The sequence below is a fragment of the Lepisosteus platostomus genome, chromosome 2, assembly GCF_059453375.1.
Source record: "Lepisosteus platostomus isolate fLepPlt1 chromosome 2, fLepPlt1.hap1, whole genome shotgun sequence".
Taxonomy (NCBI): domain Eukaryota; kingdom Metazoa; phylum Chordata; class Actinopteri; order Semionotiformes; family Lepisosteidae; genus Lepisosteus; species Lepisosteus platostomus.
In genome coordinates, this window is record NC_142612.1 from 68,152,533 (window position 1) to 68,174,607 (window position 22,075).

Genomic DNA, 22,075 nt, shown 5'->3' on the forward strand with positions numbered 1-22,075 from the left:
CCCTCCTTTCAACTGCTGACCAGTGAATTAACATTATTTCACAGTTTGGATTGCTCTGGGACACTTAATATGAGTCTCCCAAACATGATCATTCTAATATTCTCCTAATATTCTAATATTCTCCTCTATAGTATCAGAGACAAAGTAGTATTTCTGTTTTATACTGGACATTTATAGCTTTGTTATTATCAAGGGCCAAAAAATATGAATACATTCAGTATTAATATAGTATTTATGAGTTGAACATTAATGTGCCTAAAAATTATTTTCAGGGCACTTAGATCATGTGATAACAAGCACCACTGATCCATTACTTGAATCATTTGAAACCGTTATTTTAAATTTCCATCACACTTTTACACAGCTTTACCTTCTCCAGAGTCAAATTCTGTGTCCACTGATATGGAGTATATTCTTTCCAGTGATAAAGACACTTAAACATATTATGAAAGACGTGTAAATGGTAAATTTAAAGTACAGTACCTGTAATAAATCGGAGATATAAGTGGAAGAAAAACAGAACACAGAAAAATGATGGGTTTGGAAAATAAGAGTTAGTCTCCAAAGGGAGGTACATTTACTCAGTGGGCTATTAGGGTAATAATCAGACCTGTCAGTTTGCATTGACAGCGATGCATAATTTATAGAGTTTCACTGATCAATAAAGAAAGTAATCTATACCATCTTGCAGCTGGATTTGACTCCCTCCCACTATTGTAACTTCACATTACTGAGGAAAACAAGTGGGATGGAAATGTGAACAAGGTCTATTTCCAGCTATTCCTTGTCATGCTTCCCATTCTTTTTAAATGATAACATAACATAAAATATTGCACCTTGAATAATTAGCCAGTGTTGGCAAAACAGCCTTCGAAGCGTCTGTGCCGTCTGCTTCATTTTGTTTTAGTTCTCTAATAAAACAACAGGACTACTGATTAAGGTTCAGGTTGTTTTTTTTTTTTGCATTGTTTAGACCACATAAGCAAATTATCTGAATTTGTGCACTTTGCTGTGTAAAACACATATGTAAGCAATACAAAAGACTGTATCCACCACCAGGTATTTTTAGAATTTTAAAGAGCTAAATTACAAAATTACAGTCCTGGATTTTACAACGTCTAGTATTAGAATCTGTACATTTCCTCTCAAATCACAGCAATTAAATTACAGGAAATCTTTTAGATTAAAAAGGAACTGTGAATAAATTGTAAATAAAAATGATGGGCCTTCCCATCCGTCTATACATTAGAAATGACTAGGATTCAGCTGACTCACTTATAGAACTGTATTTTAGACTATGACTCACTGCACCCAAGGCAAATTTAGCTGTTTTCTGCTCTTTTACCAATTCTCATTAAATTCTAACTGTATTCCATGTTTAACATTTCACAAATTGTGAAGTGAGAAAGCAAATCTATCTGACATACTCTGCAGGAGGGCTGTATAATAATTCGCCAGTGAGCTCTCATCAGAGACTAATCATGATGACGTAACACAGCATTTAAAGTCTTAGGCCCAGTTGACTCTTGTCCAGGAAATCAGTGGTTATTGCTTTATTTGCAAAATTGAACATGTTGTAAGTGAGTTTAAGCACCGACCTTGCTTAAAATAGCTCTGCGCATTTTGTCATTTTATTTTGTCATTGTCATTTCTTTTCTGGTGAAATACCAGTGAACAACTGTTGTTGCTAATGTAGAAAGGGAGTTTTTTAGGGACTGAAACCTATGTTTAATTCCACCTTAGGAACAGCATAGATAACTACCTTTCTTTGAGAATTGACCTGCCGGACAAGGTCTGCTTTTTTATGCGTAAAACCGCTTTGCTTTACTTAAACATTTGCACTAATTCTATTCTTAAATAATCATATTATTACAGGTGTGGTGTGATTAAATAATCAAATAATCGTATGATTATCAACGATAAATTACATTAATTAATATGTGACACATTTCTCCTTGAATGGCCATGATATCAGTGATAAATATTTTTGTATTTCAGTTATCTGTACACATTCTTGAACATGCTACAGTTATTAATGCGCCGGTACCATCCCAAGATAAAATTAGCTTTTGCTGACATTCTTTATGCCACAGATGTTATGTGGATTCAGATATCAGCAGATACACTTCTCATGTCTATCATTATCCAGAGCAATGTCGCAAGATCCCTAAAGATGGTAGCATGACCTTTGCGACTTGCCCACATGGACCACTCTGACACTACATGTCAAACAATAATCTGGATTGATCGAATGGGGGAACAAAATATCAAAATACTACTTAAAAAAAAAATAATTCACCACAGAGACCTTATGTAGCTGCTGCCACCACCACTATCTATGCACTGTACTGAAACCATACAAAAACGTACAGATTATCCAACAGTGAACTTCTAACTACACTAAAATAAACACCAACATCATTTGAACAATCGATCATATAACAATACCAATCAGCAATTGGTAAACTATACACAAACTTTATTCATTCTTTCTGCAGCTTTGGCGACCCCTATGGGCAGCTCCTTTGTCACTGGAGTCTCTTACTTTCACAGGGAAAAATGTCACATATTTATATCCTAAAAACACCTTTTATGGTTACAACTACCAGCGCTTCGGAAACAATCAAAAAGTTTCCTCCACAGAGCAGCGGTGTTTTCCTGGTTGCGACAATTCTCACAGTGGCTGTGGCTCCGTTTAGTTTCATCCTCTAAAGACTCAAAAATAGGATCTTCGCAGTGCCGAAAAGGTGTCAGAGTCAAGGGAAGCAATGCAGCTATTTTAGGAGCCACACATGATTAACGGAGGAGCTTGTGTGATTGTTAAAACTGGGCAATCTTTGAAATGGCTGTTCTTCACTGGTAGTGACATACCAGTACTGAAATCAGCAGGCATAACAACAGCTGGCACTCTGGACAGACTATAAAGATGAAACCCAAGGGATTAAAAACAGAAAAGTGTTCAGTATGGATACAGCCTGAGCCCTCCACATGTTGCCTTTGTTGTTCTTTTATGATGGAATAAACCATAAAGCTTTTGATATTACATTGCTCATCTGGCTTAATGACACAGTTGTACATGATATTTCTTTCAAACAGCAGCAATACTGCTTTTGGTTGTGTTGTTAGAAAACGGGAGATGAAAGCAAGCCTTTTTATGAACCCCAGGCAAAATTATAATTGAAAGAATATTTCAGGAAGTTGGTGCCATATGTTTTATATTGGCTATGGACTACACATTTTCTTGTTTTTGCTTGTTCTGGCCTAATGGCTTTAATCCAATAATCAGCCTTTTTATTGTTATTATCCCTCTGTTTCACATTGCAGTTATATCTGTTAGTTGTTGGAAGACAATGCAGAATAGCAGCCAAGATTGGTTCTGCTGTATTTCCATCATGTTCTGCATGGTAATTTTAACTTCAGCCTGGTTTTAAGATCTGTAACAAGGAAAGAGTTTATGCCACTTCTAGCAATGCTAATCTAAAATTCCTTTCTATATGTCTGCATTACAATCTGTTAGGTACAAGGGCTTCACAGCCTTTGAAAAACATGAGCTTCAGATGTTTCCCTGGCATATACAGTATTTCCCTGACTTGTTCTTAACAACCTGCTCCTTGATATTTGTGTAATCCTTTACTGCAGTTATCGTATTTTTCAGTATTTGCAGAGCGTAGTCAGACACTTCTCCACACCTCAAATTATTTCTCATTATGCGTCTATCAGTTGGCCCTAGTGTATGAGGTGGTGCAATGTCACTTGAGATGTGTTATACCCATCAGAGCTATGTGTTAACAAGCTGATCTAGACAGCTAACCTTCAGTGCACCAAAATGCCTATTCCAGGATTTTGGTCAAATCTCAGATAATGCAGCAAAGATTATTAGGTATTAGGACGTGATTCGACTGGCTGTGGAAATGGCAAAATGACAGCTCATTATTGGGTCAAATTCTAATGATGAAGTGAGCTAAGGGAGATACATGGATGGCGTTCTTAATTCTTTGGTATAAGCCCCCATGGCTAAAGAAATGATGGTGCTGGTCAGAGATCAGCCCTGTCACACCCCTCTTCCTCACTTATGAGGGATGAGAAAATGAGAAAATACTGCAGAGATGAAGCTAGGGTGGGGTGGGGAGGGAGGAGGAGCACAGCGCCATCTGCAGTCAGGAAGCTTAAATGTGTAGGAAAGCTGACGTGGGAGATTAGAATTTGACCTCCTCACAAGCTTCTGTTTTAACAAAAACCGAAGCTGTTAGGACCCCCAGAGAGGATCAAAGGAACCTCTTAACACTGATGTAGGGATCGTGAAGCCAAAACATACAAGGTAAGAACATTAGGTTGATCAGGGGAGTTTAGATGTGAGAACAGATTTTTGACTCCGGGTGGAACCACAAAGTATAGGGGTTAAACAGTGGTCTTTTAGGTCTAACAGGAGTCCTAGTACGCTTGAGAGAAACTCAGGTGGCAAGTGGAAGAACGTGGGGGAGAAGAGTCAGGGGCCGATACTGCACCTGGTTGGATGCCACCCTGTACCTTGTTGGAAGCCGGTGGGAAGTACCCCATTGCTGCTCTGCCTGGGCTGTAAATAAGGAGCCTGGACTTGGTGCATTCTGTGCTGTGAGCTCAGTACTACTGGGCAGAGTGAGTGAGAGGGAGTGTTCCTATGGCAACACCAGGAATGTGGAGGAATGGGGAAAGGGAAGTGAAGAAAACACAGGAGACGGTCTTGGACCACAGGTGTGGTGTGATGAAAATGAGGATGAAATAGGGCAGAAAGGGAAGAGAGAAGGAGGGAGAGAGTTTACAGCATTTTCTTTTATCTCATAGACCACTGACTCTCAGAAACACTGAATTAGTAAACATAAAATCTTTTGATTATTTAGGTAAAAAAATTGTTTAGATGAAACCAGGGTGTCATGGTAAGAAATATATTTAAAGCAAACCTTAAGGACTTCTGCAACTAAAAACAGGCAACTTATAAAATGCAGCTACATTCCAAGAAACATAGCTAATGCGTATACAATAAAAATATAAATGGATTTATTTTCATACTGTGTGGTCTGTTTCCTTAGCATTCCTTTTCTTCACTTTGTTTATGCTCTGCAAATTTCCTCACGCAAATAAAAACAAACTACATCCCTCTTCCTGCCATGCAAGTGACTATAGAATGGAAAAACAATCTTTCGGAGGCAAGGCAATGTGGTTTTACAACAGGTTGAAAGTTTTAATCTTAATAACCAAAACCAGACTGCTGAGTAACCGACATACATTTTGCACATTGGAAAAGATCTGCTTAGGAAATTGGATCTTTTTAAAATTGTAGTAATGGCATACTATAGACACAAAAAAGCAAAACAAAGAGGAACCTGATGAATTAGAATGTTGGGTCAGAATAAGAGATTTAGTCTTGACACTAGTTTAAAGGGAAGCTTGACTCTGTTTTGCTTAACTAAGTCAAGAGATTGAAGTTTTTGTTTTAGCTGCTGACTTGTCAGTAATTAATATTAAAGAAAGTCTGTTCAAAATAAATATTTTTTTCTCTGTGTCACCTTTTGTCCTTGGATCCTTTCCTTAGTTTGGCTCTTTTAAAATTCTTTCACAGAGTTATCACTAAACCACTGTATGTCACACTATGTCAATGTGTTTACAACTAAAATAACATGAGCATGCAGCATAACATGTTTCTCTACATTCGTTACCTGGACACAGAAAATGAAAGTTGTTCTTTGTGTTTTTGTCATCAAACGAAATCATTATGACAGGTCACCTTTCAAAGTTAAATATTAATTATTAAAAACATTTTAAGAGCCTAGGAACAAAAGAAAATAAGATTAGGAACATTTAGGATGGGAAGTGGAATATACTTTATTTAGAGGATATTTATGCAAGAACTGGGATCCAGCTCCACAGCCACATTGTGAAAGAGGATTCTGTGGGATCCTTGAAGAACTATCCATCCACTTTCTAACTGCTTTATCCAGTACAGAGTCACGGGGGCCAAAGTCTAACACAACAAGCAACAGGTGCAGGGTGGGATACACCCACCCTGATGGACGCAAGTCCATCACAGGACGCACACTCCCACAGCAGGGTCAATTTTTATAGAAGCCATATAACCTACCAATATGTCTTTCGACTGTGGGAGGAAAGTGGAGCATCCGGAGGACATCTACAGTGCGTGAACACAGGGAGAATGTACAAACTCCATGCAGATAGCATCTCAGGGACTGAACACAGGACCAATCATTAAACTGCTTCACAGAAGTTTTGGATCATTAAGCTACTAACAGCCAAATGGTCAAGATGGGTTGAATGGTCTCCAAACATTTGTTACCTTTATGTTTTATGTTTTGAAAGGAACATTTAAAAGGACCACTTGTTGGCTATCACTTGTGTAACATTAAAAATGACAAGGTTGCACTTGCAAAACGGTAAAGCTCAAAACTTCATTCTTAAGTTTATAAACTCTATTCATGTTTAGAACTTGAGTGTTGACACTCAATGTCCTCATGAGGCCAAAATTGAGGAAGTAATGTAATACATCTTAAATAAAAAAAATACAAACTTGCTATTCTCTTTTCAGTTCTGCACTAAGAGACAAGCAGACCATGATTAATCCACAAATGAAAACAAGAAAAAAGTTGGCATTCTGTCACCTTTTATCTTTAATCAAAGAGCCTTAGACAATCCAATTAATTTAATCGATAGATGTGGATTGCTCATCTGGCTCATGATGCCCACTCTCTGTAAAAGCAATCAGACTGGATTTATAAAAAGCTCTCCCATCATTTCAAAAGTTACAGCCCCTGTAATTCTGCCTTGTCAAAGATGAGAAGATATATTACTTTGTATGTTTAACTGCCACAGTGGAGACACATTTTTTTCAATTACAGCATTTTCTTGGTGGTGTCAGACACAGGAAGAATTAATTTAACGCCACATTACAAAGTTTAATTCAAAATTTGAATTCCTTTCAAACTTTGAGAAACTATGATGGTAAAAAAAAGTATCATTACATAATTTAAGTAAAAAAATGTTATAATACAAAAATCTAACTTAAGCCAAGTACACAGACATACACCTGTATGACCCTCACATTTCATTAAATGAATGTACTAAATCACAGACCTTAAGTTCTTAGATTGTGTCCTTGTCTTCTGACACTTTTTTTCTTTCACGTGAAAATTCACATTTATAAAACAATCAAACAACCCATGAAGTGTTTTTAATTTGTTCTTTTAGTCTTAGATTGAACAGATATTACCTTGAGATAAAGGTCACCTACGCAGTGAATTATGATAATTCACAATAGTAAATGAATCAGATACATAACTTAATACTGAGGCACTCAACAAAATTATGTGGCAGTTATGTTGGAAAGAAATATTTAATCAGATCCTGTGTCGCTATGGATATGTGCAAGAAAATGCTTAATTACATCAAACAACAAATAGTTTTTCTTAGAAATGTAAGCCTGCCCCAGGAAGTGTACATTCATACACTAATAATCTTCCTTTTCTCCATGGTGATAGAAAAGATAAGAAATCACAACACGATACTTTGGCTGTGAAAATATTGAAGCAACAATGATAGGACGTCATTTAGAATACAATGTACTATATTTTAGGTACTAAATTACAAAATAAATATTACTGGAATCAGTCCTGAGAAAAGAGGCCACATATATTATTTGGTTTAAAGGAATGCCCTACTTTGACTCAGTTCTGATGGTAATTTTAGACTGTTCTGAAAAGAGAAAAATACAAAGGTAGCCAATTCAAATTTTGATAATCTGTGAAAGTAATGACAAAATCAATCCAGGTTTTTCAGGATAAACAGGGAAACACTAACCAGAAGACATAGGTGTAAACTATGGGAAAATTCTACTGGAGTTCCAAAACATGCACTTTTTTACACAAAGAATCTGGAATAGGGCTGTCCCACCATGCTCATAGTGTCAGGGAAAGACCCGCTAAGGTAATGGAGGATGGTCCCTATGTGGTACCTAAGGAGTAAAACGAGAGGTGAAGTCCGAGTCGGGTTCCGAGGTCCGTGGGGAAAAAGGCAAGAGAGAAGGTATCCAAACCAGAGAAGGGGCAAGGCTGAGGTCAAAGTCAAGTAGGCAGATCCAAAGGTCAGAAGGTGGAGAACAACGAGTGGGTTTCCAAATCCGTGGGGCAAGACAGCAGGCGAGGTAGGGGTAGAGGTAGGGGTAGAGGTCCGTGGTAGGCAACGATGAGCCAGAAGGCAGAGAGATACGAAGGCAAGGCAGGTGAACAAAAGGACAACCAATACCAGGCGAAGAGCAGAGGGTTCAGAGGGGTTTAAGTACTGTGTGAAGAAGAAGGTGCGTTGATTGAGGAAGTGTCGTGGTTGGCTGATTTGCAGGGGCGGTGTCGTTTGGCAGAAGTGCTCAGGGCTGGGGTGTAATTAGTGCGGGTGCGTTTCCGTGTGAGAACGCGGTGAGTAGAGGGCGTGACACATAGTGCTCATGAGATCATAGGATCATACTTGTATGATCTACATGGCAATATGTCCTTGTGATCATGGCAATATGTGATCTTTCTCTTTTTTATATCCTTTTTCAGTCCTTATTTCACTAGTTTATGGAAACTCCCATTTTAGTTTTTTTTTTTTCTTGGTAAACCAACAAGAAAGAAACTTGAATGAATACAATGGAGATTTAGATTTTTTTTTAGAAAATTATAGGTTTGCTTGTGAAATGATCTGGGATTTTATTTACAGTATTAAACTAGATCAATGCCAGGTTCCTGGAAATACTTAAACTTGCCAAACACTGCAGATTGCATCAGAAAATGTGAGATGTATGCAGTCTGCACTGTTGCATTATAGAAATTACTTGAACCAGGGATAGAAGCTAAGAAGTATATCAAGACAGAGAGCACTGTTAATTATTTGATGAACTATTCTTCTTGAAGCAAAAGAGGTTAATACATCATCCCAGAAGGTTCTGTTTATCTATGTATCGTAAAGAAAAGAAAAGTTTCACATTTTTAATATTCTTATGAAGTGTCAAAAGCAGCTGCTGCCCCCCACTGAAGCTTTAGAAATTGTTCATCAGAAAGCAAAAGTACCTTAAATATGCTGGAAAAACAAAATGTGGAGAAATACACAGAATGTCACGTTGTAGCAACATTGCTTCAACAATGTCTACCATAAAACATTGACACCATATAATTTACAGGCTTAATGACGCATAGTCAACACAAGATGTGGTGGGTTTAACATTCCTTGTGAAAGAACAGCTGAAATGCAGACAGACAGAACATCATTTTCCTCTCACTTTCTGCCTTGTCATGATATTATTTTAAGACGTAGCTCCTTTCGTATCTCCTTATCCTGTGATCACTCTTCACGGCTCTTGACAAGTACCAGATTAAGTTCATGTTTAGCTTTATTGTGGCCAGTGACTCTGCCGCCTTCTTTAATTTGGAACAATGAAATACACTGCAGGTTTACGACAGCACATGTATGGTCTTGGCTACGATGCAGATGGGAACTGAAACCAAACAATAATTCAATTAGATGCCAATCAACAGCGACATCATAAAACCCTCAGATCAAGCGCTGAGCCCAGCTTGGCACCTCTGTCAGCATTTTGACTTCACACATTTTTTTCGTGATTGGTGTTTTTAGGGGGAAAAAAATCTCATTAAAAACATTTGATAACTGTTGTATGTCTTATCACCTTCTGCAGTTGACCTTTTTTTCTCTGAGGGAAGTGAAAAGTAAGCCCCACGGCCATTTTTCTCACTGGAATCTTTTCCCCTGACCTTGGTTTCTTATCGGGCATCTTCGTATTGCAATAATGTTCTTAACTAGGTCCTGTTATTAACCATTTCAGGCTGGCCTATGTATGTTTTTTTAAATGTATGCAAAATTAAATCACGTTCTGACACGAGAGGCTGTACCAACAACCTTCAATGTATTCTGAAGATTCCAGTGATGTGAGGTTACTGCTTGGTAATAGGAATCCATGGTACTGTACATCCCTTTGCCAAATCAGCTTTCAGTTAAGCAGCTTCATTTGAAGTGCCCATCAACCTAACACGTACAAATGCCATTCAAGTCCCACACACACCTCCTTGTGTTTCATTTCATTCTGCTTATGTAGATTTGCTTCCTTTAATTAATCACAGTGCCTTCTCACAGCCGCCCCCACCCTGCTCCATACCAACTTGCATTTCATAAATCACTGTGTGTTCACCTTTTTTACATCACATGCACCTCACCCTTCCTGCTTGCACTTGTATATAAACCCTGGGGAACTGATATACAACACATTTTACAGTGCAGTGAGTCACTGCCATGCCCCTCTGGATATTCAAATCAATGCAAATGCTCTGTCTGCTTAGAATTCTGTCTACTTTCTAGGACCTGAAAGCAAGCAGGGGTGCCTTGCGATGATGAAGCATTAGCCTCAGATCATTACTCTTCCAGCTGAAGTTGTTGCTTTACATAAGGCTGATTGGAATACCTGCATCGCGTACCAGCAAGCACTCAAGAATTTCAAAATGAGCTGAACACTGTTTACACTCCCTGGGATGTATATCTTAGACTTCACTGAATTCAAGGTTCTTTAAATTCAAATTTAGTAAATGTTTCTTTCACCATCAAACTTATTTTAGGCTAATAGCTGGCAGACTCTATAAAAGAAAAGGTTTAATTTAAACCCCTTGTTATACAAACACCAGAAGTAAAGTTCACTCTGAGGGACACAGCTAAAATATGTGATCGTTGCCTTTTGGCGTGAAACTGGCTGTCACGATCGTAATCCCTCCTTTTAAGGGCGCTCTGGCTCTTTCGTATTTTAGCTGATTACATGCACCTGCCCCCTGTTCAGTCCCTCCTTATTTAAGCCTGGGACTCTTGCTATTCCGGGCTCAGCACTGGGAGATGGACGCCCGGAATCCCGCTTTCCAGCGGGTCCACGAGAGATCCAACGGCATAGCCTTCATCATGGTGTCCTGACCATCTGAGTCCGGGGCTCGGAGCACCTTGTTATTATTCCCTGTCCTGGTTCCGGATCCCGTTCCGGATTGTAACCACGTTTTGTCTCATCTTGGATGGTTCACCCGGTTTTTGACTTTGGACTACGCCCCGGATTTCCCTCTTGGACTCTTTGGACTTGTTTGCCTTGGCCACGCCCCCCGAGCACCGGATCACAGTCATCACGCCCCCCTGTCTGTCAACTCCTCCTGATCCTCGTCGTCTCCTCCCTGTTGTCCTTCTCCACTTGCTTCCGGATTGTATCGTCTGCATAGGGTCCTGAACTACACTTCACGGGAGCCTGGACTGGCGCTCGTTACACTGGCGTGGTAATTTAGAAGATCTGGTCAAATAACCATCAAGCAAGGTGTCTTGGACTTTAGATAAAAACGTTAAATGTAAAATCCATAAATTAAATAGACAGATATTGTTAAGTAATAAGTTACATTGCTTGATTGGTCTTCAGACCCTGTCTTTTAAGGTACTCCTGCCAAAAAGCAACCACTAAGATTAGCATGGCTAGGCTGGTAGCAACTGCTGTTGCAGGGGTTATAGTATACTGCTACACCCTCACTGGACAGAAACTGGGAAATGGGTGAAGGCAGGGAAGAGGGTGTTAATCCAAAAATACTCTCCATGACTGATAAACTAGAGGTAGCCTTAAATATCCTTCTTTTCATTCGTTTGATTTGTTTACTAAAATTAGCAAATGAAATAACACTGCGAAATGTTTAATTACATTAATAAATCAGTGTTATTTTATTGCTGGTAAAGAGATGATGTGTAGGAAAGGAACAAGTGAGATACTGTAGTGTGGAAGGCTTTGTATTGGACAATAAGTTCCCACTTGACCTTTGTTATATCTCTTCCATAAACATATTGGCCAGGAAAATGATCTCAAAAGCATAAATATAATTACATTACAACATTACTATGGCCAAACTACTGGATTTAATGTGCAAACCTAAAGAAAAATAAAAACAAAACAGGAAAATGTGTACCCCTTTCTTAATGAGTCAACTAATAATCATCTATTTTTCCCACATCCTCGTCTGAATGGACTCACCCCCACTATTAGGGATTATAACTAATTAAAAACAAGAGCAACTTGTTCTGATGACCTGGCCTCAAGTACAGAAGGAAATTTAAAAAAAAATATTCAATGAAAACCAAGAATGAGGCTTTATTTCTTTTTCTTCTAAATAAAACAGGAAATTCACCCACGTGAAAGACCTACAGTATATCCCCTCCACAGGAAAGAAACAACCAGTAAATATCTAATGCAAGCCCCATAAATCAAAAAGCCGCCCTCTCAAAAAAAAACTTTATTTATTGCCACAGTTTTATGCAGAAGTAAACACATTCCCATTTCACTGTAAGATCTCACTTTGATATTGTTGTGGAAGAGGAGGAAGAGAACCCAAATCCTACCACAGAAACAGATGCAGATTGAATCCCATTTAGCAGATTACAGGGTAGACTGCAGCATATAAACTTTTATAAACTTTTGACTGGAGGATTGCCAAACAAACAGGCTGCACATATGTAAACAATCCAGAGAAAAAGTCATGTTTATAAGTGCTTCACAATGCAGAAATTACTTGAAAATTGCCTATATTTGAAAGTGCATTTTGTTCTGTAGATGTAATGGAATTAAATTGATTTATGGTTTAAAAGTTTGAAGCAGGCAATCTGAACCTCTTGTTACATGAACATAAAGTTTTTTTTAATGCTGAGAGGAAAGAAGGAAATCATTTTCTGGGCTTGAGTATGGGACCAATACAAAGCTGTCTTAATGAGCAATTTGCATCTGGGTTACGCACTATAAATTACTTATCCTACCTGCCTGACTATACTTACAAAATTCATAATACTGTATTTCAAAGCAATACCCCTAATGTATCCTTATGTATATGTTTGTAGGCCTTAAAAAAAGTGTATCTGTTTATCTGAAAATTGTACATATATTGTTATTTTGTTGAAAATACTCAATTACTTTTACACATTATGTCTATCTATGGATTGGTGATGTCTGTTAGACTGTGTGGCTGGGTGCATGTGGATGTTTTTGGAAGGTTTATGCCCAATCTTTTTCTCCTTTCTTTTTTCTCGAATTCTTTGTTTTTCTACATTTTGTTGAACATGTTTTGTTTAGGTTTTGGATGTGCGGCCATGGTTGCTATGGCTGCAGAAAGTTGCAAGGCGACCCTGACATTTTTTTTCACGATGCTTTCTTGCCAACAAAGTTAAGATAGTGTCAGATGAGTTTATTCTGCTTGGAAAACATGTGTTGGTTATTTGAAATGTAATGGGCTATTACATTTTGAAATCAAGCTTGTGTACAAGTGGATCCGTTGTGGCATTTTTAAGCTCTGTGGAGTAAGTTTCAGAAGTTGTGAAAAAGAATATGGTTTTTCAAATATGAAATTCTGAAAGGGGAATTTGCTCATCATGAGCAGCTCATATCAGGGTTAAATGCATCTCTTTAGGCAGCAGATTTTCTCTTTTGAAACATATTGTTTCATTTAGGGCACAGGATTTCAAGATTCTTAATTGACCTGATGATGATCTGAACAATTCCAAATTAATGGTGATTTTTGCCAGTTTCTGATACAATGAAGAGATTTGGCCGTGGTAGTGAAGGTTACAGTCAAAAAGTGTCTAGATGAAAAGGATAAGGAGAAAGGTAGAGGTATTTCGGGGATGAAAAACACTGGGATTTTACAATGTCACTTAGCAGGCCAGGGCTGAGGGCAGCTGACATAGATACTCCCACAGAGATGGTAGGAGAAACTGTTCATTCAGTGAGTGTAGAGGAACTGGTTCAAATAGAGAACCAGAGCTGACAGGGAAGAAGAGAAGAGGAGTGATCTTGATTTTATGAGAACTGATTAGGAAAAGAAAAGTCTGGGTAGAAATATGGAAAAAAATGTTTGCTAGTCTTTGTGTCAGAGATGGCAGACAACTCAGTATCAGACAGTAAAGATGAGGTGCACCTCACTGATTCTTCTCACACTTCTGATTGGCTGCGAGCTATATGTCCATATAGGTTATAATTTAAAACACATAGAAGTTGTGGACCAGTCTAACGGACAGATGGGCACTGATGTTGAGAATAACTATCCTAATTTACTAAGTTCAAGAGCTCTGTTAGAAGCTGCTATAGTTATGTACTTGGGGATTCGTATCTCTTAAAAATATTGGTTCTAAAATCTGTTGTTGCTCTAAACAACAAAGCCACATTTGTTAATACAATTGTGAGCTTCATATTTTGTGTTTTTGTTCTTTCCATCTTTTTTTCTCTCTTCTGTCATTACCATCTCTTAAATGAATATTGGGATTTTATATCAGTGGGTGCAGAAATATTTCTAAGAGAGCTGCATTATTCGAGTTTCGATAAAAGTGATTAAATGTGACCTTTTTGCAGAAAACTAATATTGATTCAGACAATCAGGCTGATTCTGAATGGGACTGGAAATGGACTGCTGTTTTTAGCAAAGGAACTAGTTTAAGTGCTGGAATTGCACTATTCTTTGGACACACAATAGATGTTATTGTTTTAGTTATCACCTGAATTTTTTCAAATCATGTGTAATCAACCACAATGGATTGTTGAACCATAATCATTTTTGGTACTATTTTAATCCCTGGTTTGAGATCTCACAGTGCTTATGGGCATTCTTAGCTGTAGTTAATAAGGGCTTTGTTAGGAAGGTTTCTACCTTTACCTTTCAGAAATCACAGGAGTTACTTTTCATTGCTATGTCTGATGTGGGAAAAGTGTAAGCTGTGGATACGGTCTTTTAGTGAGTAATGTATTAGAAACGTCACAAGGATGTCATGTATGACAAAAGGGCAAATGGCATCGGACAATCCTTGAGCTTCAGCATGCTCTGGAATCTGCAAGATTCCTCTTAGCAAGATGCCAAGTTGTTTGAGAGCCAGGAGGTAAAGAAAAGGTAGATCTGTTTGACAAAAAGGCGCTAGTGTGGGCGCATTTTCAAAACATTACAGAAATGGATGTACCTACTCATTTCTTTTTTGGGCTAGAGAGGAAAAGTGCACAGAGAAATACGTTTCGTGATGACTTCAGGACCTGAGCCAGGCAGGCACCAGTGTATTCTGGGGAGATGTGGAAATTGGATATGGATTCTTATAAAGACTTGTTCACGAAAGATTTTGTGGAAGAATCTGGGGAATCACAGCTTCTTTGGCAGATTCTCCCCCAGTGGCCTGAAGAGGATGCCAGTAAGGTGGACAAACCTTCAACTTTGGATCTCTCTGATGTTCTTGAGAGGATCAGTAATGGGAAGAATCTGGAACTAAAATGGCCTCCCATTTAGATTTACAAAGAATTCTGGCCTCAGGCTGGGGGGAAGATATGCTCAAAAATCCTGCCTCAGTTAGGAGTAAAGCACCCATCATACACTTTTCCCTTCTATGCATTGACTATAAGAAATTCTTGATAGCTCTTGCTAACCAGTTAAAGTGTGATCAAAAAGATTTTACTTTCAGACCTACTGTGTGCCCAACAAATCATCTTTTGATAATACCGTATTTTTTAGTTAGATATATTCTGGCAACCTCTAAGATTTTCGGCTTAAGAGAAAGAATTTTACTTGATCAAGAAAAGACTTTTGATAGAATGGATCATCATTCTCTCTGGAGATTCCTGAGAGTGTTTGGGTCTTATTTTGTTAGGATGGTTCTGCTGACATTTCTAGTGTGTTGAAAGTTATAGATGGTGTGTGTCCTCCCTTTTTGGTTTAAAGGGGTGTTAGAAGTGTGATTTATCTAGAATACTTTATTGTTTGGTTATAGAAACCCCTTCCATATTGATGAAATGAGGATTGTTTTGAATGGTTTGTCTTTTCATCCGTATGATAGTGATCTTGTAAAGGACAGAGGTCTGATGACATTGCTGTTTTGGTTACTAATCAAGCACAATTAATAGGCATAGACTCTTTGTGGAATTGTCCTTGGCTAAAATAAACTGGGTTAAGATGCATGCTTTTCTTTTAAGGTACTGGGAAGGTTATCTTACACTCAATTTACCTGGTTTGCTACAGTAGAGCAGTGATGTTCAGAAGAACTGGGAAGGTATCTTAGAAAAGTGAAGACTAGACTCCAGAAGTAGAGATTCTATGCTCATCATCATCAGCATCACTGGAACCCTGTGCTCCACCCCACTCCCTGTACTCCCTGTCCTAACCAACATCAACCCTCCACACATCCAATGACTTACAATCACCCACAAAATACCCAAAAAGGTCCATAATTTTCCTCTCCTGCCACTGCACAAGGACATAATTAATCCACCAAAGATAAATTTCCAGATTTAAAAAAACAAACAAAAACCCTCCCCAGCAAGACATCATGCAGGTTCAAAAACAGGAATCACTGGATTTAAAGAAGCACCTCATCACATGCCCTACTCACCGTAAAACCCTCCCGGCTTTCACCTTCCAAGAAAAAGGTAGTCCACTCTAAACTACCTTTGGGACTGGTCATGGTCCATCTATAGATGATCAGTGGGATCAGTGCAAACCATCTTTGTTCCTGTGGGAAAGAGGTAAATATGCAGCACGTCCGAGAGGACTGCTCAATCCACACTCATTAAAGAACCTTCAGCACTGCAGGACCAGAAGGTATCTCTTGGCTCAGGGACTTTACATTCTCTAAATTATTACATTTGTGCACCTACTTTGGAAGCTAGGTTTGGACAGGTCAGTACTTTAGTGTTTTGCCAGGTCGATGACTTTGACTCTTCTTGTCAGGCAGATGTTGAAAGCTGAAAGGATGCCTGAAAACCCAACTGAGTACTGGGCGTCACAAGAACCTTCAGTGTGTAATCCTGGACCATTGACATATTTTAGTGCATCTCCTAGTTTTGTGGAGTCATTGGTAAAGGCTGGGGTAGTGAAATTGAGGATCCTGCTTTCTGGAGTGGAAGAACCCTGGCTCCTTAGCTCTTGAGTTAGGGATATGTTCAGTGGCCAAATATTTTATTTGAGAGGTGAAGCTTGCTTTAAGTAAAGAGACTATCTTTCATGAAGTGTTTTGTGTCCATCTAGATACTGAGGTGCAAGGAAGACATTTGACAGGGGAAGGACTGAGAGACCTGGTCCAGTCTTCATTTGCAGGTAAATAGCAGCATAAGTACCATTCGAAGGCTTGAAAATTTCATCAGTTTCTGCCTATACCTGACACTTCCTTGTATGAATATTTTAGGGGTACCAGAGCAAATACATTATGTCTGGCTATAGAAGCCACCACTGCATCTTCAAATTTAAAGTAAAGAATTTTCCACACTCTTATTGTTGTTAATTCCTTTGTGTGTATTAAATATACTTAATAAATGTTTTAGATGTCTGCCACTTTGCTACTTAAAGGGAAACCATATCCCACTGTTCTTTTTCCGATTTGAAAGAATAAAATTGCCAGTCCGATCAATCAAGATGCAATTTTTATTTGCAGAATGCTGTGCGCTTTTATTTAAAGTGGTGTATTAAAAGGTTTTGTGTGAAACATGAGGAAGAGAAATTATTTTGCATTTTGATAATGTAAAACCTAAAGTGAACCTATATATCTTATAGCTGTGCTCAAGCTATAAGATATATAGGTATATAAGATATATAAAACCTTTAGAGTTTTAAATCTTTTCTATTATACTGTCACATTTGAAGATCATCTTAGGAAAAAGACAAGGATTTCCTAGGAGCAATTAGGTGTAAAATTAAAAAAATGTGAATCACATGGATACTCATAAAATGAGCTACTTTTTGGTTATTTAATATATGTTACTAAGTCTTTTCTCCAATCTTTTCAGACAGTCATTTTCTATCTGAGTCAGACCCAACCCAGGTCATAACCTCATGTCATGCCAGTTGACTAAGCATTTTCACACTACAGTTTGAACAAGATGATTCGACTTAGGATCACAGAGGTAAGTACACAATGCACAGATGTAATATCCAGAAAGGAGCTCAACCTTTTGCATTATGTTCTTCAGCCTTTTTCCTTTGATATCCTGCTTCAGTGAACCTATTGGAGAACTTTAGGAAGACATGATCGTTACATATGCTTCTATCAGGTCTTCTCTGGAATGAATGGTGATCCCAACTAATAAGAACAGATATGTGTGCACTGTGCCGCAGAATTCCTACAATAATCTGACTCAACGAATTATCTGATACAAACTAAGAAACCGTAAAGGGCATGAAGAAGTGTTGGGTCTACTGTAAGAAGTGAAACATGACATGGTTAATTCCTAAGCTATCTGCTTATAATCTGTCATTATAGATTTTGTCTGACATGATTTGATCATAGAGGTTACACATCCAGAGGTTAATTGCTGTCAATCAGGGTCAGCCCAACCAAGGTACATAGCCTCACACCCTGTGAATTGTGACCAGGAAGACAAAAACCTGGGTCATAGTACTAATGAAAGTCATTGCTTTCCATCCTATTTTCCTAACAGTAGCCCCAGTAAGCCTTCATGTAACTGGAATATAGGAAGAACACAAAACTCTTTCAGGTGACACCTTCATATCCTGTCTCTGTAAAATTTAAAAATAGCTATTTTAAAAAAGATGACTAATTCCAAACTCCTGAGCTTCAAAAATGGAAAGCATGTGAAGTTTTTTCTCTTTTATAGTTTCTCTCTTATACATATACAGTGCCCTCCTGCTGTGCCTCCTCTGCAGAATATAGACAGCAATGCCCTACCCACAAAGAGACAGCCTGTCTGCCTAGACCCAGAGTAAAATAAACACGCAAGAAAATTGAATCCTTATCACATACACATGCCGCTGAAATCCATAATTATTCCTACCACATGATGGAAAATGTTTATTTTATAATAATGAACAATTAATTCCCTTAAAATCAAGAAATGGGACAAGGCATTCCAACACTCCTGCTTTTTTTTAAAACATCGTATGAAATGAGTTTCACCGTAGCAGTCCAGATTCTGGGACACTAAAATAAATCAAATCAATAACATTATAATGGACGCAAGCACTAGCTGCAGTTGCAAGCAGTTTAATTCCAGAAAGGACTGACCCTACAGCAGAAGATTCTATCAAACACCTTGTCTGTTACAAGAGAAACAAATTCAGTCCCCAATACAGTGCTTATTTCTCTGTCTTAAACTTATACTTGATGTGCATGATCTTTCGGAATACCATAAGAGCAAGTGTGTCACTTAGGGTGATGGAACAAATTAGACTTAATTAGCATCGACAGTATCATTGTTTTGCTTTTTCTAAAAAAAAAAACAATAACAAGACAATCAATGACATACCCATGTTATGTTTGTCACATTACTTTTGTAGAAAAGATTTAATTGAATCACATCCCTGATAAATAGGAACAAGAAATATCATGTAACACAATGCTTTATGAACAAGATAATATGTCTTGATTAAACAGTAAATATCTTAAAATGTTAAAGTGCAATCCTGATAGCGTTGCTCAAAGCAAGTGTTGTTATAAAAATTATTTATATAACTATAGTCCAGAAAATACATGCGTCATGATTAATTGTACTGATGTAGTTAGTATTTTATGAATGCTGCTCTGGCATGGATTCACTGAGAAGACACTTCCTGAAGTGCACCAGGAGTCCCTCACACATCTGAGGTGGCTTTTTTTGCCATTCCTCTGGGCAGAACTACTCAGATTACTCTAGGTCCTTAGACCATTTGGATCCCATTTGTGAACTGCTTTCACAACGGACAGTATGAACCACAAATATTTTTTTGGACTGAGGTCTAGAGATTGAGATGGTCATCAAGAGCATTTGCTTTGTCTATAGTTAACCATTTCCTTCTTAATTTGGATATATGCTTTGGACTGTGGTCATCCTGGAATGTCTATTTTCAGCCTAGTTAGAGGTTCTTCTCAGAGGCTATCAGGTGTTTGGCCAAAATGTCCTGATACGTGTTGGAGTTCATTATACTCCTGATCTTAACAGGAGGCTAACAAAGGCTAACGTTTTTTACAACAACCATGACAGGCATGTCCAAACATCAGTTTTCATTTTTTCTGTCCATAAGATATACAGTAATTCCAGTTGTCATAAAGATGTAGTTTGTCAAATTCAAGTCATCTGTATTTAGGGTTCACATTCATAAAAAATGCTTTTTCCTTGAAACTCAGCCATCAGGTGTTCTTGAAGGGAAGTTTTTCAAACTTTTTTTTTTTAAGATAACAGTTGGTGTTCAAAATTTCCAAATGCTGCATTTGCCTCTCAAACTGCTTGACTTAGCGTGAAGTGTCAAGATACACTTGTGTTCTATTCCTGACAGTGACGTCACTGTACAAGTTGTATTGAATTTCTTAATAATGGAAACTACAGTAAAAGTGGTGGATTCAGTTTTTTTCTGGATTATTCTATGGCCATCCCTAACTCTGAAAATCGGTGACCGTTTGGCTGCAGTCTTTGAAGAGCTCTCTTGCCTTTAACCAGGATAATGAATTTTACAATGAAATGTTATCCAAGTATCCTTTTATAGTCCAAGGAAACATGGAAACGTCTACAGGCTTATCCATAGTAACTTCTACATAGACATCTATTACGTTTTGGAGGCTTCCAGTGCACTTCCAAAACCCAAAATGTTATTGTGGGTGTGTTTTTGTTGGATTTTATTTAAAGGAATAGAGATGTGAATAAGATGTAACCTCTGTATTTTCTGAAATTCAATTATTTATAACAAATGGGACCTTGTACAATGCAATTAAAATGATACTATAACATTTTTAGATTTTGTTATGCAAGACACATTATCCAAACCATTATTTGTTCTGTAGTGTTTTTTTTCTTGAGGGAATAAATTGAGTAAATCTGGAGAGCACTGTATTTTAGTTCTGAAATATACAGTTTATAGAAACACAGTGCTAAGATATAGAAACATCTCACTGATCTCTGAACATATGACTGGGCATTGCTTTCCACTATCACCATGCACTAGCCATTGCTGAAGTCCTAGACAATAAGATGGGCAGAGCACTAACACAATAACCTCTAACTCCTGAGCAACTGAGTTCATTAGGATCTCATCTTGTCTTCAGGGGGATGTCACATCCATTCCAAGTCTAGTCTCCCAGGAATCTCAATCAAATTTCCAATACAGGGCTCTAAGAAATATGTCTCAAGGCACCAATAAGTCAGTAAAGCTACGAGTCTATATTATCTGCTGCCTTTTTTTATTGGAGTAAGGGAATAATGCATTCCAGACAAACAAGAATATTATGGTGAAACAGCGCTTATAATACCTTTATAGTGGAGTCCAGTCTACTGTTGCATGACCCTGACAATAAAATGCCAGGCAAAGATATTTTTCGGTTCATAAATAGCTAATGATTTATCAAACTGTCGCCGAGGATTTCAGAAACCACAATGAGTTTTCAGCAACAGTCATGAGATATTTAAGCTTTGCGACTGCATCATGTCAATAAATCTTACATTTATTGACGTATTTCCATCACATAATGAAGTTAATTCAATTTAGTTTTTGTTCACATTATTAAATACTACAAATCACTTAATTGTGTTTCTTTTAAGAAATTTAATTGGGAAATAATCACTGTTTGTATCTGTGACATTTTATTATTGATTTATTGAAATGCACACAGGATAGTTAATTCTAATCCCCAAGGGCTTAAGAGTGGACTTTATGGGTGAATTTCCAGTAGCAGCTGATATTTTAATAGTATTAAAAAATAGATGATTTGCCTTCTTATCCAAATAATTACTTAAATTAAGTAAATTATATTACAGATGAAAGAAAAATAATGACTTCCAGGAATTTAAGTTGCCCATTCCAACATACAGTATCTGTCTTTAAAAGAGTGACCAAACAACACCATGTATTTGAATACCATGGCTGCCAACAATATCTGCACAAGAGCCTTTCTTAGATTGACAAGAAATCTCAAAAAGAGAAAAGTCTTGTTACTATTTGTGGACCCAAGTTAACCATCTTAAATTAGGCTTTGATCTTTTTAGCTTTTGTTAGTTTTTACTATGTCACCATAGAAACCATAATTGTGAACATCTGAACATCTG